General features: G+C 38.3%; 1 protein-coding gene across 13 annotated transcripts in view; it reads left to right on the forward strand.

The window, feature by feature from the left end:
- Positions 1-17,973, forward strand: part of LMO7 (LIM domain 7) — a 130,959-nt gene that overhangs the window by 61,504 nt on the left and 51,482 nt on the right. The window lies entirely within an intron of this gene.

A 17,973-nucleotide genomic window follows, 5' to 3' on the forward strand; every position in this document is an offset into this window, starting at 1 on the left:
TTGAGTGCTTGCTGCTTTTCACCATACATTTGCGGACAGCACTGTCTAATCAACACCACCGCAAAGCCATTCAGAGTTACCAAATTCTGCTTTGTGGTGCAGTGTTCTTGTGTCACCTGAGTTAAGGCCCAGACCCTCAGTTCCTCATGAACAGAATCTGTTCCAAGAAAATAATCTTTCTGTCTGGTGAAGAGGCTACAACTTTCACTTGTATTTTGTTTTCTCTTGCAACTGAGATGATGGCATGAAGTGAAACCCTCCTCTATAATTACTAGAAGTAATCTGGGACAAGAGAATCAAGAATCCTCTTACATACCCAGACTTTTAGTTCCAAGTGATTATGTGATTATCCTTTTTGGAAAGAAAAAGCTCCTTAAATTTTTATTGTTTAGAAGTTGTGTGAAAAAGGCTGACTAAAATTATTGGTTGCTGCTTCAAGTCTTGCAAACTTTAGGCATTGCCAGATCAGCAAGATTACTAGTTGGGTGGTGTGGAAAAACAGTCCTGGCATGGATGGTTTCTTTTCTGCCAGTGAAAATGGGAGTGTGGATTAATGCCTGAGATTTATAGTTCAGTCTTTCTCTAAATCTGCAGAAGTTATTGCTCAGTGGTATAGTACAGCAATATGTCATGTGTTCCAAGAAGGATCATCCAGATGGACTTATTCCTCACATACCCTTTCTGGCAGTCATATGCATATCATCTTGTTCACTGGTTAGTTATTTGTGTAAATGCGTGTGTCCCTCTTCAGTTCTTTTGGTATATTTGACTTTTGTTTTTCGGTGTAGGGTTTTATTATTTCCAATTGGAGATGCTTTTAAAACCCAGCAGTTAGTGAAGGTTTTTAAAATTTATTTATACTGATGCAAGATTGTCTTAATACTTAATTTGATTCTTCTTTGGTTCTGTCAAAGTAAGAATGTAATACAAGCTTAGTGATTCTCAGTTGTCAGCATGGTTACTATTTAAAAATGTTAAGCACTTCCTTACCCAGCTCTTCAGGGGTGACACACCCAGTTGTTCCCAGCTGTGGAAGGGTTCTTAATAAAATCATACCATGGAGTTAAAATAGAGAGTTCACATACGCAGACACCAAACGTAAATTCTGATGGAGTTTGTTATCTCAATAATCACTTTTAAAGAAGGCAGCCTGAACACTCAGACTGAGAGTGTAAATTCAAATTTGTCTTTGAAGCAAATTAATTCTTCTACATGAAAAAAAATTATAATTCTGTAAAATGAAATCTCCAGTTGAAGAATCATTCTAATATAAAATTCAAAAAATTTAATGATGAGTTAATAGCTTAAATGGTGAGTTAATAGACTAAAATATTAAGCTAAGAAAAAAAAAATCACTGCAAAATCCTAAATAGCAAACTTTTTTAAATCTACCACAGTCCTGATGTTGATGTTTTACCATATTAATTTCATTTTTCAATAATAGAGCAAATTAAAATACTTGGCTCCCTTTAATATTATTACTACATTGTTATATTTAGACTATGTCTTGAATGAAGCTCAAAAATTGAGGCCCCACCTGGAGCACTGTGTCCAGTTCCCAGGCACCCACCACAGGAATTATGTGGACCTTCTGGAATTACTCTGGAGGAGGGCCATGAAGATGTACAGGGAGCACCTGTCGTATGAAGACAGGCTGAGAGAGCTGGAGTTGTCCAGCCTGGAGAAGAGAAGGCTCCAAGGAGACCTTCCAGCACCTAAAAGGGGCCTAAAAGAAAGATAGAGAGGAACTTGTCCCAAAGATATGTAAGATAAGACAAGGGGTAATTGTTTTACACTGAAAGAGGATGGGTTTAGTTTTAGATATTGGGAAGAAATTCTTCACTGTGAGGGTGGTGTGGCACTGGAGTATGGAGTTGTGGATGTTCCATCCCTGGAAGTGTTTGAGGCCAGGTTAGATGGGGCTTTCAAAATTTTGGGTAGTTTTTAACTTAATCCATTTTATATTTCTTTAGCATAATCTTTTTTTCATGAATTCCTAAACAAAAAGCAATCCTGGAAAAACTAAAATGCCATGCTTTCTTTTAACATAAAGCTCCATATAACTAAAACCAACTGGAGAGAAGTAACAACTGTTGGATGCCGTATTCATCCTTGTGTTCCTGCATGTGAGCTGAGCTTTTGAGACTCTCTATTTCAGTTCAGAGATAATATTTTCTGAACTTAAAATACTGACAAAAAATATTGTTCAGAGAATAGATGCTTTCAAAATAAAACCTGAGAAAATTAAATAACTGCTGTGTGGTATGGCTGTAAGCACATATGCTGCACCTGTTGTTCTATTTGGAGCGGGATATATTTAATGAGGTGTTCTTCTGATTATATAAGAGTGAACGATTACACCAACCTTAAGTATTTTAAGCATATGTACAGAATCACTACCTTGCATATCACCATTCTTGTCTCTTACTAAGAAACCCTCTCCTTTTTAGGGGTTGTCAGAAAGGAAGCCTTCTTGCAGTGACTTAAACTAAACACAGTGCCCTTTAGTACCTATCTTTATTATCCTGTAATTTAAATTAGAATACTGCCTGTGTTTCCTTTCTGTGATGAAATTGCCTCACTTGGCCTTTTGGATGCAGCCACTAACTGTGCAGGCCTAATAGGGTTCCTAAAAATAAGAATGAATTTAATGCTTATAATAAGAGAGTATGATAGAGCTAAACCTGAACTTGCTGTGCTGATTTTTCCAAGAAACATACATTTTAATGGGTTGAAAACTTATTTTCTTATTTGGCCTCCAAATTAAAAAAAAAAACAACCCAACCAACTCAAAACACTCATACAACATGGAACCACCCTTTCCTGCCTTTTTATTTTGTGTAGAACAGAAAGTTGAGATGGATGAGAGCCAAGTGCTTCAGTGCACAAAGTACAAAAATGATTGGACCAAAACTGGTACCTGCTTAAATTCTTTTGCTTATACCTATGTGACTGAAGAGTCAATCATCCCAAAGGCTTCAGCATTTTAGAAACTGTCTTTGAATTCAAGCTGAGGTGAAACAAATAAGAGACAGCTTTTTGTGGGTCTTGAAAACTGAAATGCATACCATTTAACCAAAATTTAATTAGAGCAATGGATGCGGCTTTTCCCCCATTTATATTCAGAGAAATAAAGTTTTTTACACATATGGTTTTAATAGGACTTTAATGTGGTAACTAAATTTCCTAGTAACAGTTCCCTTGAATTGGAAAAGTGCAGCACCCTCACTTCAGATTGACTCTAGAAATGTTTCTACAAGTTTGTAAGGGTGCAAATTCTTTTTTTGCTATTGGCATTGTCAAAGAAATGTTTTTTCTTCCTGGGTATAGCTATACTCTGAATATTGAAGTTGCTGTATTTATTTTTTTATGATATAACTAATTTTAAGATCAGTCATTTCACATGTTTTACTTTTTTTAGTACTTTGGACAATTATGCAGAGATAAAGAAAAAATGAGTTTTCTTCAGTCTTGTGAAACTGATGTGCTTAAGTGTAAAATATTTGTGTTCCTGTCACTAATCTGCACAAACTGTAAATCATTCCAGTAAAAACGTTGAAGGCAATAAAATAAGACTTTGCACCATACCTGCTAGAAATGTACCTCTTCAGTGTAAAGTCTATGGAGTGTTGGGTGTGGTGCTGTTTAATCTGTCTGCTTTATTTTCTGGTCATTGCGAACAATATTTGAGAGAGATCATTTTTGCTGTTGAGTATTTTAACATTTAATAATTTACAGTTCCTTTATGAGTTTGTACTTTTGATGACATTTATTTTTACTGTTTATCTGTTTTGTGAAGATGATTCTGCTGTCAAAGTGAAGAACTCTCGGGTTCTGTACTTGTACCTACATGTGTGCAGGAGGAGTTTGAACAGTTTGGAATAACAATACACTCAGCATGTGTTAGTTGTATCAAAAGCAATTCAGGTATCTCTAGTGACACAGATCCATAGGCTTATATTGGAATTCAGGAAGTTCTGCTACAGATTTGCTGGAGAAGATTGCAGTAGCTTTCTGCTGAATTGCATTGTTTTGTTCAGAGTCCTCATTTTTGGTCCTATTACATTTCAAAAGTATCTCTGGGATACTTTTTGGGAGGGGGAGAGGCTATAAAACCATTATTACTGAAGGCTCCTTTACAATGCTTTTTCAATGTTTGTGTTAAAAGAAGTGTCTCTAGCATTTTAGGATTCCCATGGGAATCCATCTAAATCTGAAATACCTGTATTCATTTTAATCGCCTAACTTCCCAGGTTTAAATGCAGTTTACAAAACAATGCATGAGAGGGAAGACAGCATTTTTGATGAGTAGCAGTGAGTGCCTGACAAAAGAAGGTAAAGGGAAAGCCTGCATTTTTTGGTGGTGGTTCTTTTTTCCTCCATAGACAAAAGTGTTTGTGTTTGATGTTGGAAATGGAATGACTTAGAAAAAGGAGAAGCTTGTGTTAGTTAACATCAATTACACAGAAACACATATGCAAGTTCCCTATTGTGTTATACTAAATTGTATTTTACTGCTAAATTGCTGAAGTTCAGTTAGTTTCTCTGCAGACAACTCAACAGGAAGAGCTTCTATATTTAAATAGTGGGGGAAGCTGACTTCTTGAAGTTTTCCATGGATACAGGAGTTTGCCAGTTAACCATACTCTGTAAATAGAGAAAGTAAAACTGAACAGTGTATTGACAGTTTTTGGTCGTACTTCATGCAAAACCCTACTTTTGGCCATTTTTATTCCTGAGCTTTCAGAGGTTTCAGTTCTAATTATTATTACTGCTTAACTGGAGCACTTATTGTATCCTTTAAAGTGACATTAATGCATTTTTTTCCCCTGTGAATGTTACGGAATGCAATTGGCAATGAAATAACAAATTTAAAATATTCTTATAAACTGCATTCCCAGAGGGTTGTAGGGTTGTTTTCATGTCGTCACTGAAACCAATTAAACAAAATAATGTCTCACCACATGGTTAGATGATAAGAAGGGGCGGAGGGTTGGAAATAAAGAGCTCTAGATAGCAGCCAGGCTTAACCACACAAAGGCATGTTTCTTTTAAATGATAAAGATCTGTTGTCCTTAAGAAACAAAAGGAAAAAATCCCAGTAGCAAAAACAAAAGAAAACCCAACTGGAGAAGAACCAATCTCTAGACTGAACAAGCTGGATGATCAAGCTTGGGATCTCCAGCTGTGAACATCCTGGTGATTTCCACTCAATTTGCTCCAGTTTATCAATATCTTTCCTGTACTGTGAGACACCAAACTGGAGACAGCAGTGTTAGAGAGGTGGCATAATAAGTGCTGAGGAAAGATGGAATGATGAGGTCTGTCATGACCATGCTCTATTTTGCACACCCTGGGTGCTGTTGGCCAGTGCTGCCAGAATTGGCTGCTGGCTGAGGTTCAGCCTGGCAGGACTGCCAGGCCCAGCGCCCCACCCCACTCTGCAGTTCCAGGAATTAGGTCCATCCAGGGGGCAGGACTTGGACTTTGTGCCTATTGAATGTCATATGAGGTTGGTTCCTGCAGAGCCAGTCCTCCCAACAGCCCTGCCCGCCAGTGTATGTATCCCCTCCCTACGATTCCGTCGTCCCAGGGAGGGAGCTGGGTATCAAGACCTGACTCAGAAAGCAAAATTTTTAAAGTTGCTGCAGCTGGTTTCTGGGACTAGAGTAAGAAGGTTGACTAATGCTGATGATATTTCCTCTTTCCTTTCCCTTCCAGAAAAAACGTCCTGCAAATGTAAACACGCACACACCTTTGAACCCAGTATGTACAGATATGCATCAACTGACGTGGATGCCAATGCATTATATGATAAAATATTTAACTGGGGCGGGGAAAGGGAGTCCAAGTTCAAAATACTTCTGCTCTTGCAAAGGCTATTAAATTGCAGACAGACACTTGTTCCCTGTGAATAACCACTGAAATACGCTTGTCAGATTTATGATGCAGTAATGTATTCTTTTTAACTCTGTGACCTGATGCTGTAAGATGCCCTCAACTGTGATAATTTTCAGGGGTGAGGGATGTACTTGGTAAAGCTAAAAATGCCTGAGCCAACAGAAGGCACAGTTTATTTATGTGTGGTTTGACTTGGAGCTGTGATTTATTTTCAACACAGATCTATGCAGTTAGAGAATTACTGTACAATTCCACAAACTAATCCTAATCTGTCTAAATATACCAGTGTTAACTACTCTTGTAAACAGCTTTTAGTAGTGGTTTTCAGGTTTTTTTTTTTTTCAGAAAATGTGCTTTTTTATGTATAAAATACAAAGGATTTTGGGTTACTTTAGTGAGCACAAGAAAATCAGAACAATTTCAGTTTTGGTTATGAAATTATGCGTTCTGGAATCACTAATACTGCTCAGGCCTGAGATAAAGGAGTCAGAAGTTTTGTGAAGGTGGTGTTCAATGCCAGTCAGAAAAACCTCAAACAAACAAAAGCACAACCAACCCAGCAAAAAAAGAAAAGGACCCAACCTTAATCCAGAAACAGGTATTAGGAATAGGAAAAGCATTTGCACTGTACTGTGCTGCTGTGGGTAATCTGGCGTTTGCTGATGTTGTAATGCCATATGAAGCTTTGGGCTTGGATCATTTTCCCTTTTCTCACTTTCCCAAATTCCCTCAAAAGCAGATCTATGGAACTGTAATATCTTCACTCTCATGATATCTCTCTGATTAAAAGTAACTTCCCCTGCAGGCTTAGTTTAGCACACTGAGAGTCCTGAATGACAAATGATGGATGAAGGGGAGAGCTGGATGAAGCTGCAAGCTTAAAACAAACAAATAAACAAAAGAACCCCTAGCAGATGGTGTGGACAAATGATTCAAATGGTCACTGCATTCCAAGTTATATGAATAATCAGTGAAGGGGCAATAGGCTTCCTTGCCAACAGATGATGTGGATGATCAAAGTTTACTTGTGTTCAAGGGATAGTGAAGAAATTTAAAGTAGGGAAATCTTTTAAGAGTTACTCTGTATGTGGAAATCACATCTAGCTTAGAGAGTCCGCAAGGGAGAAGCATCTTTCCTGCTCTATTTTTGCTCTTCCTTAGGCAACCACTTGGGATTACATAGGAGGATGAGATCCAGGGCTAGATACAGATTTTTGATCTGGCCTCATGTGGATATTCCTGCGTATGGTTTTGGAAAGCTTGCATACAGTAAAAGCTGCTTTTAACTTCTGTAGCTCTATGGAAAACTCCAAGAAGCAAAATTAAGGAAAAAATCAAACACAAATCATATGGAAGCAATTTATTTGATTTGATAAACCAATCAAGCAATCTGCCATTGTTAAGCTTTAGCAAATGTGGAACATTGTATGTATGGCTATCTGAAAAGGTGGATGAAATCATGGTAGGTCTCTTAATCCAGACCAGTATCTGCCTGGTCTCTATATTTCTCTATGTGACCAGCTTGTGCAATAGCAGGGAAAAAATTTTATCATTTATTATTAGCAATTTAACATACAATAGTTTTTCATTAAGCTGTTGGAAGTTGCACAAAAGGCTTCAGAAGAATAATGAATAAGAATGGCTGAAAGTCTGTTGAAATAAGCTGGTACATGTATTTGCCTATGCTATATTCAGCATCGTTATTTAAAAGCTCCTTTTGCTCTCCAAAGATCAGTTAATTTAAGAGGTTTTGTTACTGATTTTGGCAAGGGAAGTGTAACTGTAAAATCACACATCAGATGGTTATGTAGAAGGCACACCCACACAGGTTGAATAAGCACAGACTAAGATGCATTGGTAATGATACTCCGCTTGTCCTGCAAAACCCTCTCTCTCTGTGTGCAGAACATTTTATTCTTTGAAATCTGAGCTCGCCTCTGGTATTGAATCTTGGCTGCTGTTGAGAAATCATACAAAAGTCACTTAGTACTGGTGGTTTAGTAGTATTTGCCATTTCATTGTGATATTTTTATTCCCTCAAGAGGAACAGAATCTCTTGCATAAAGGTTTTCTTTTCATAAACAACATTTTGTCTTTCTGAAGCATATTCCTCTTAGAGCTGTAAGCAAAGTCCTTAGTTTAATTCCATTTTCTCTAATACCGTTTGAATAACTTATGAATGTATTCAACCAGCTAGTTTGGTAAGTAACCTATACAGAAATCCCTAATTATCCAGGTAACATACGGAGTCTGGCATCATGGTTGCGACCTAAATGACATGACTACCTTTGTAAATTACTTCTAGTTTTTGTTCAATATTGGTTTTTCTCATTGCTAGGATAAGATCTAAATCTACGAATGCTGGGTATGGTGGTGCTGAACTGCAGAGTCTGAGTGCTTGAGTTTTGCTTGCCTGGGTGCCATGTGAGCAATGGGGGGCCCAGCAGCAGCTCTCAGTGTGCACAAGGCTGCCAGCACAGAAAGATTAAGGCAGGTGATCCGTGCTGTGTCAGGTGTGGGCCAAAGTTGCTTGTAAAAATTCCTTCCTTTAATGGACAGTGTGATTTCTATCAGGAGAAAAAGCTGGGATGAAAGACTGGTACTTGGTTCTCTCAGAAAGTGTTTACACAATGGGGCACTGCAGTGAAAGGGCAGATAAGGGGGGGCGGGAGGAAAGTTGCACCCTTAGTTTGCAGATGACACCAGTCTGGGCAGGAACACTGATCTGTGGAGGGTAGGAAGGCTCTACTGAGGGATATGGATGGGCTGAGGCCAGTTGGATGAGGTTCAACAAGGTGAAGTGCCAGGTCCTGCTCTTGGGTCTCACCATTCAATGCTTGGGGAAGAGTGGCTGGAAAGCTGCCCAGCGGAAAAGGACCTAGGGATGGTGGTTGAGAGCCAGCTGAACATGAGCCAGCGTGTGCTCAGGTGGCCAAGAAGGCCAGTGGCATCCTGGCCTGTATCAGCAGCAGTGTGGCCAGCCGGGCCAGGGCAGAGATTGTCCCCCTGTGCTTAGCACTGGTGAGGCCACACTTTAAATCCTGTGTTAGTTCTGGATCCCTCACTGCAAGAAGGACATTGAGGTGCTGGAGTGTGCCCAGACAAGGATAATGGAGATGGGGAAGGGTCTGAAGCACAAGTCTCATGAGGAGCAGCCAAGGGAGCTGGGGATGTTTAGCCTGGAGTAAAGGAGGCTCAGGGGGATCTTATTTCTCTCTACAAACACCTGAAAGGAGGGTGCGGCCAGGTGGGGGTCAGCTTCTTCTCCAAAGTAACAAGTGACAGACCAAGAAGAAATGGCCTCAAATTGTGCCAAATGACCAACCAATTGTGTGGTTTATAATTGGGGTTTAGGAAAATTTCCTTCAATTTAGCACTTGTGAAGCATCGGAACAGGCTGTCCAGGGCAATTGTAGAGTCACCATGGAGATACTTACAAAACTTGTAGATGTGGCACTTGGTTTAGTGGTGAACTTATGAGTGCTGGGTTAATGGTCAGACTTGATGATCTTAAAGGTCTTTTCTAACCTAAACAGTTCTATGATTCTATCTTAATTAGGGTTCAGGAGAGATGGAGAAGCAGCAAACACTTGAAATTTCTTCTTGTCGCCTATTGCCCAAGAATGTGTTTGTGTGAATCCCATCATTTTAAAATTACTTACTACTGTCTAATCAGTCAGACAGGGGAGAGAGAGAAGAAACCTGCTTTCATCTCCCAGGACAGGAATCTTTTTGATTGACGTGTACCAAAGGCACGTGCACATTACTTATAGAAGGAGCTTTTGTTTGCAGAATTTTTGTCAGGAAAGCAAATACGTTCAAGCTCCTAGAAACTGTTTGGTCAAGCTTAATTGCATGTAGGTTTTGGCATTCAACATTTAATGGAACATGTTACTGTTGTTTGTGCATCTGCAGCCACAGGAGAGACCGTCCTCCTGAAAAGTTAAAGTAAGCAGCAGTGAACACAGTGGAAGAAAACTACTAAACTCTGGAGGTTTTTTCCTACCTTGACACATGAGCGAGTACTCCAGCTAATTAGTTCAGGTTACTTCAACTCTTGGTAATGTTACTTCTTTGTTAATGCCATTTTAAATTATGAAGACTCCCTTCAGTTTCAAAACAAGTGCATTGAGATTGTTATTTATTTATTTATGTATTTATTTATTACTTTACCTATTAAAAACTCCATTATCTGCTTTCAGTGTGAATGAAGAGGAGGTAGCATCTGCTTGGTTTCTAGCTCCTTCTAGTATGTAGGTAGCCTGTGTACCTCTGCTGCTGTTGTTTGGTTTTGGCTGTTATTTGCTTTCTGTAACTCTTCAGCTAAATTGGGATACCCAGTAGAGATGCTTTCCCGCTGTTTTCATTTTCTATTGCTCAGATGTCTCTGCCAGGCAACTCACAAAACAAACAGCAACACCAGGTCAGCTTCAAAGAGTGCATGCTTTGAAGTAGAGAGCAGATGACAGTTATGAAAGGTTAGTCTTTAATGGTATTACAAAAGGTAGCTGTGCAGGTTTCTATGCACTTGCTTATTAAAGTGTGTAATGCCCCAATCCTTATGTAGAAAAAAATAATTAGTGGGTTTTTAGAAAACATTACCTTGTACTTTCCCTAGTGGTAGATGATACAGCAGAGATTAGCTTATGGCCTGAATTTGAAAGTGTGTGACTCTTTTTTAAGCGATGGTCAACACAGCAAGATACAGGAACAAAGAGAAGAGTCTAAGACAAACTGGGTATAGATGGTCAACCTAAGACTTTCAGAAGAGAGAGTGCAGAAAGTTGTTTCCTTAAATACAACAAGTTTCAATCCATTCTAATCTTTGTACCTGCAATAAAATTAATAATTACCTAAGAGAGTAAATACTGTGATATTGTGTTCATTGGATAATTATATGCTTAATTTTTCAAAGGGAATTGCTTTTTGTTTTTACTAAAAGTCTATTACCACTGGTGGTGCTCACTGGCCAGTCTTCAACTTGTGAAAGAACTTTGGCAAGCCTTGGTTGTACCCATGAAACACAGGATCCTCTATGCAAGCTAAAATCAGCAAAAATAAAAGCCTGAGTGAAGGAAGTAGAATTTGAAAACAGTTTTTATTTCTGTAAGCTGCTCTGTAATCATGAATGTGTTAGTGAGTTTATTTTTGAGGGGAATTGGTACGACACTCAAATAAGCGCATATGGGACTTTACAAATTGAAAATCAGCACAGGCTTAATTTAAATGTGCATTTATGTATTTTAAATGGCCTGTTTACTTCACATCCAATCTGTTGATTTCTATGCTATCAGCATTCATCAATTTTAATGTCACTGCTTAAAAGGAGAAGAAATTTGGGAGTGCATCTGAGATGAGAGTTCATTTTTTTCTCTTTTCAAAAAATGATATCTCTGTGCTTTTAATTTTTTATTCTTTTCCTTGTGACTTTCCTTTTTGAAGGACTCCACAGTTTTTGTTGGTAACTTTATTATGCAATAAAATAGTTCAAGTATACTCACCTATGTACCTATCCTGTGTCAGGTTTTTTCCTTCAGGGCCTTAGGTAATAACTATGTGACTTTTAATAATATTTCAAGTAATTACATGCTTGACATTCTGTCTGGAGTTCATGCAACAGTTCTGGATTTCTTTCCCTAGCAGAAGCTTCCACAGATTCTTTCCTACCTGAAAAGAAAGGGGTGCATATTTTTACATGTATTCAATGTGCCGTTTTCATAGGGAAGAGCTTTAAAATGCATTGTGGCAGAAGGCTTCATATTTATCTTCTTTCTCTTTGAGAGTAAATATCTGACTATTGGAGCAGTTCTGAATTGGCATCTCTCAAATAAATCAGCATCCAACAGATGGCTGATTTGTTATACTGTGAACTGCTTTTGGTAGTGCTGATTTCCGTTACCAAAGACGATGTTTGCATAACTTAGACGGCAATATGAGCTATTTTTTACTATCTTAGCAAACTTGTGCACTGTCCTACTCTGCCATAAACGAATTTCCTTGCTGATGAAGAGTGTTGTGCGTCTGTGTACCTTCACTTGCTAAAAGACCCATAAATCTAAAAAAGGGACTTCTATTAAATTTATTTTTAAAATATATTGCAGTAGCAGGTTAAGTGGACCACTAACTGCATCTACAGTGAAATGGAGAGAAGATTCAGAGCATTCCAGCTATTTTTTCATGGGCTTTTCCACCTGTCTAACTTTCTGCAGTAAGAAAGTTGTAGCCTATTGCAAAATGCTTTCAGTGTTGTGTGGGTACTGTGGTCAGCAGTTCTGGCAACCAAACTTGATGATAATGCTCAAGCTTATCATCCATGTGTACTATCTGTGGGTCAAAGGGGAAGGTATGTTCATCCTACTCTTTTCTCCTGTACTTTCTAGTACTTTCCTGGCAAGGAATAGCTGGGTTTTGCAGTGGTTTGGTGACCTATTCCTAAGCTATCAACAGAGATTGATGTATCCTCTCCTCGTTGGAGAATACTACTGCGTATTCCTCCACCACGCTGAACTTCTTGTAGCTCTGTTAGCCTGGAGGTGAAAAGAAGGAGGGGAGATCTTGGTAATTATTCTGAGTCTCACTATTGCAAGGTGCACGTTGGTGATGAGACCGCTGAGATGACTTTTTGTGTGATTCTTCTGCAGTCGTAATTTTTTTCAGGTAGAATTAAGTATAGTCAAGAGGAGAAGCATCTCATTAATTTTATTGAGCTGCCTTTTAATTTTTCATCCTGTCTAGATTATCAGTCTAATTGCAGGATGATGGTAAAGTCTTGGCTTTTCACTGAATTGTAAAACTATGAATATAGTGACAGCACTGTTGCTGTTGGGATTTCTGAATAAAATAGGGCCAAACACTTGAGATCAAATTGTCTATGTCTTCCATAGACAATTCCATGGTAACAGGTCTGGATGTAGCAGTTGCTAATGCAGCATGCATACTCTCCCATGGGAAGCTGAAGTTTGTAATAAACTGGAGCTATTGACATACTTTTCAGTTTAACCATTAGTTTGATAATCTTTCCAATTATTAAGTGCAGTACTGATTGTGCTTCACAGAAGTTTTGAGACACCCTTAGTTTTCAAAAGCTGCAGATTCTTAGATGAGGGTCTCAAGGTTTTTGTTAATCTTCCCTTGGTTGAAAAAGGTTTGGTTGAAAGGTTTTTCATGTAGAAATTATGAGGATTGTTGGACAAAGAATTTGTAGAATACCCCCATCAAGAGCCTGAGGGCTGCTTTTGTGTTATTTTGGCTCTGTGGTTTGATTGACTTCTGGGAAGGATAGCTTACAACCACCATGTGTGTTTTAAGGAGTCCACTTCTCCAGTGCTCCATTGGGCTGGGCAATTGGTGAAATTCTACAGATGGCTAACTGTAATTTCCAAGACCTGATGCATGTAGTGTCTTCTTTCTCTGAGAAGGAAGATTCCTAATTTAGCATTTACTCATGCACTCGTTAAAGATGTTGGGAATATTGCCATGGCCTCACTTGGAGCGGAATCTGTTCATTTTATTTCACTTCTTCCTTACCAGCAGACTTAGTTGTAATAGCTTGTTGGAGCATTTTGGTGATGTCTTAATTGGTGTATTAAGCCTTTTTTTCCCTCAGTCAACAGTTTTGTGATATAAATTACATGCTTCATGAGTACTGGTGAAAGAGCAGCGTGAGATCATCTATAGTTCCCTGGCTAGGATTGTTTTCCCATATCATTAATTTTCTTCAAGTTTTTATTCTCAGACTCCTCTAACTTTACAACAGAAACTCCTAAGTGACTAATAGCACAATTGGTTTCAGTTGGTTGGGATGGTCAGAATGAATGTAAACTCTCCAACTTCAGAGGTATATGGTCAGGCTAACTTAACTTTTCTCCTCCTCCCCCCCCCCCCCCCCCCCCTTTTTTTTGCCTCCCACACAAGTTTTCTAACATTCTGGCAAAGCAAATATTTGGACTTTTACCCATTCTCTCACTTTAGAGTAAAGAAGTATTCATTTTTCCAACATTAAAAACTTGGCCAGAAAACCTGGCCCAAAAACTTTTAATGTTTTGAGCAAATGTTTAAAAATACCCTCTGACTTGGCTTCTCCAAGTAGCCTTAAAGCACTGAGGTTTTTTGAGGATGGAAAAATTCTTTTACACCCAAAAAGAGCTAATTAAAAAAAGGTACTGTTTATCCAGTATTATTGAAAGCAACAAATTAAATTTAGATATTTCGAATGTTATAGATGTAAATCTGAAACTGTAAGAAACCTGAATCAGAATAGCTGAAACCTGAAGGAACTCCCTTAATTGTGGATGTTCCAAGAGGTGATAAATTGCAGGAAATGTGGAAAATAATATATACTTGTCTTAGCTCTTGTCTGTTCCCTAAAAGAAAAGGGCACATTTCTCCTTAAGTGTACTACACTTGATGAATTCTGCTTGATTTTTGTATCTTATTTTTGGTTTAAATTTTGCTGCTGCTTCACACCATGTCTTCTGGGAGAGGTGGTTCAAGGGAATACCTCCTCCTTCAGTATTTTTTTCTGTTAACCTTGCATAGATTAATATTTGACTTTGCATTAATTGATGAGCTCTTTCCTGGCTCTAAATATGTCTTTAAATGCAAGCAGATCAAGAAAAAATAGGAAATAATAAAGTTCAATTGTATTTGTATATCTCATTCCTTTTGGACTTAATAACTTAAGTTATTAGAGAATGGACTTTAATAGACAGAAGTCAGGTTCAGCCTGTATTTCCTACTCTTGTGCTTTGTGTGATGAGTGATGGTGTTTCTCTGTGTTGCTAGGGTAACACAAAGAAACATAGAGAAAATACGGCAAAATTCCAAAAAGGAAGCATTATAATTTTTTTTTTCAGTGCTTCTTATTTGCTCATGAAATATTTCGCGAGAATATTACTGAGAAAACCCAGTAGTTTTTAAAAGCTTTTAGTCCAAGTGTGGAGACTAAACTAAATGATTCAGTCATGCAGTAGTGATTTACTTCTACTTATGGACAAATGCAGCGTCACTTTATCTTGTTTCCAAAGTCTTGATCATGGACTAAGCTGCTCTTACCTTGTACCCATTTCTTCATCTTTGCTCTCTATCAATAAATCTAATTTTTTTCAAATATCTCTATGACTCTTCCCCAAAAACTATGCTTTTAGTAGTCCCTCTTTGAAATGCAGAACAAAAAAACATTTTTAAAAAATAATATAACAGAAGTTTAGAATGAAAAGAGGGTCTGGCATATACACTGCCCCTATTCTCTGTCCTCCTGTGCAACAGTTTGACCAGGACTAAGCTGGAATTGCTCTAGAGGAAAAAATGAGCCATTGGAAATCTGTGAAGTGACTCCCAGGTGCTGTAAATTCCATGTATCCCCAAAATGCAGGGGGTCTGCCTCTTCTCCAGAAGATATAACTAACCCTCGTACATATACGTGGCATTTATGGGTCTTGGCTTTCCTGAGGAGATGATGACTGGAGTGGGCTGAATCCTGGATTACTTTTATGGACCAAGAATAGGGCATCTGTAGCTTCTGCTGGTAACTCTGAGTCACCTCTGTGCTGAATTGTTTTCTGAGTATGTGTTACAACAACAGCAGCCAAGCAGATGCCTATTTGGAATGGTGAAACTGGATGTAAGCACAAGTGAGAACACAGCAATACCCAGTGCAAGTAATCAGTTATCTTTTTTTCCTTACCAGAGGATATGTTCATTGCCAAATATCTGATATAAATTATGCAGAATAGACTTGAGTTCTAGGGATTTTTTTTTTTTTTTGCATACCCTGAGGAATTGAGTAAACCTTGCTTTTGTGTTATAAGCTGTGGTAAACTGTTTTGTTTATACACAAGGCAGTTCTGCATCGTTGTCTGTTTGCTTGGCACAAGGATAACAAAGGATTACATTTACGGATCTTTCCCTAGGCATGGACCAAGGGAGGAGATTGAATGAAGGAGCTTGTTGGGTGGTTTTTTCCTCTTTCCTGTATACAGAGGCTATAAAAATATTTCACCCTGAGCAAGCAATGTTGTATAACCTGCCAAATCCTAGCTCTTCCCAAGGGACCACCTCTGAATGCTTTATCCAAATTGAACAGTTGTGTTAATCCTAGGGGTTGAGTGTAAGAGAGTGCACATAGGCAGTTGCTAGGAGTAGTTGGTAGATGGAAAATTTTTTACCCTTACTTACCTTGCAGTGACTTGTTTATCCATACCTGGAGTTGTTTACAGACATGTCTCATCAAGGCTTGGTGGGAATTAATGTGGTCAGTATTGAGGGCTATTCTAAAACATTACCTCTGGGATCTGTGTGTGGAAAGTGGGGATGTTGAAATACTCCAGTTAGGTGTGAGAGTTGGGAGTAAAAAGGACTTTGGTTTTGGAAATACTTAATAATAGCAAAGAGACATCAGGCAGTAGAGAAAATTACTTTTTGTCATGGCTTGAAAAAAAATGCTGTGAGTTGGCATGGTTGCTGCAGCTTAGCTGAAGAAAATATTAGATGTTATACATAGGGGTTTTCATAATAATGTGCTTGAACTATTTCTGAGCAAGCTAGCAGCTTACTAGTTTTTGTGGTTTTGACTATGTTTCTAAAAACTTACGCAATTGCTCTTAATTGTCTATTTTGATACCTTTTTTCAGTGACTCCCCAGATATACCAACTATTTGTTTTGGAAAGATTGTTAGCAAAATTGCACGTTCCCCATCTTGACTTCTCTTCAAATTAATCTACAAAATTTATACAATATGGTCTAGATTTGTGTAGGGGAATGAAGGTCAAGGATTTTTATAACTAAATGCAAGAGAAGTTAATGTAGATAATGATCCTGATGATCAACAGGATGAGATCAAGTATGTTGACTCTTGAGGTACAAGGAAGGAAAAAAGTAGAAGGGGGGAACATTTAATGTAATCCTTGTGCAAAGGTCAACTGAAATATGTATAGGTTTTCAATAAAAGAAAAAAAGGGCAGCAGACAGATAAAAAGAGAGATTGAGCAAAATTATATGCTCCAAATTCTAAATACCAAAACTGACATTATAGCTATCTATCAATTTATCTAACATACTGTGTGCATTAAAGTGTTTGTTTTTTTTTCTTGAGAAGGAACTAATTTCACCTCTGAAATGAAAAATCCTCTTGAATGTGAACAAATTGATTTGAGAAACCCTAAAACTCTGTTTAAGCTGAGAATCAGCTGCACAGCTTCTAATACTTTGTGCAGAGAGTCCATCTTTTCTCATAAGTCAGTGGATGTTCTTATGTTTCTTGGCCAAAGTGTATGGCATGTGACTACTAGATTTCAGTAACAAAATACCTGCTGGCTGTTTTTTTTTTTTTTTTTTTTCTTTTTTGTTGATGTCAGTCTAGATCTGGAATTGAAAGTACCCAATACAGCTTGGCAAAGCATTCTAGTTTTGTCCTGGAAAAACCAAGCAAACAAAACAATACAAGAGATACACAGTTTAATTGCCTGTAATTGGTGAAACTGAGGAGTTTTTAGAGAGGGCTAGGAATGGAGTAAGAGAAAGTCACAAAAATGGACCAATCAACAAATCTACATTAATTATTATAAATTTTAGAACAATTTGTTTTGGAAAAAGACCTCAGACCAACTTTAATTTTCTTTAATAGAGCTTAATATTTGAGCAGGAAAATGCATGATCCTATCAGCCTCCTTTTTGCCACAGCAACAACTTGCAGTGAGTGCTCCATACCACTTGCTCTGCTCACCCCTCAGACAAGAGCCGAGGAGTGCTCAGGTTATCACTGAGGCTCTTTCTGCTTGTTCTTCTGGGGGATTTATTTTTATTTTTTATTTGGTGGGCGTGCCTTCTTCCCTACATGATACTAGCTTTCTCTTTGGGAGAACGTCTAGATTAGACTGGAATACGAGGAAACTGGCAGAGATGGACCACCCAGGGAGGGGTCGGAAAAGAGCATGAGGAAATGGATAATGTTATCGTCTGGTGACTTGCCCGGGTTGATGCACTTTTCTAGAAGTGCTTGTTTTTGTTTTGATAAGGGATTTCAGAATGGTGTGGAGGCATAATGGGTGAGATCAGCGAGGAAGCACCATGCT

The sequence above is a fragment of the Catharus ustulatus genome, chromosome 2, assembly GCF_009819885.2.
Source record: "Catharus ustulatus isolate bCatUst1 chromosome 2, bCatUst1.pri.v2, whole genome shotgun sequence".
Lineage (NCBI taxonomy): Eukaryota > Metazoa > Chordata > Aves > Passeriformes > Turdidae > Catharus > Catharus ustulatus.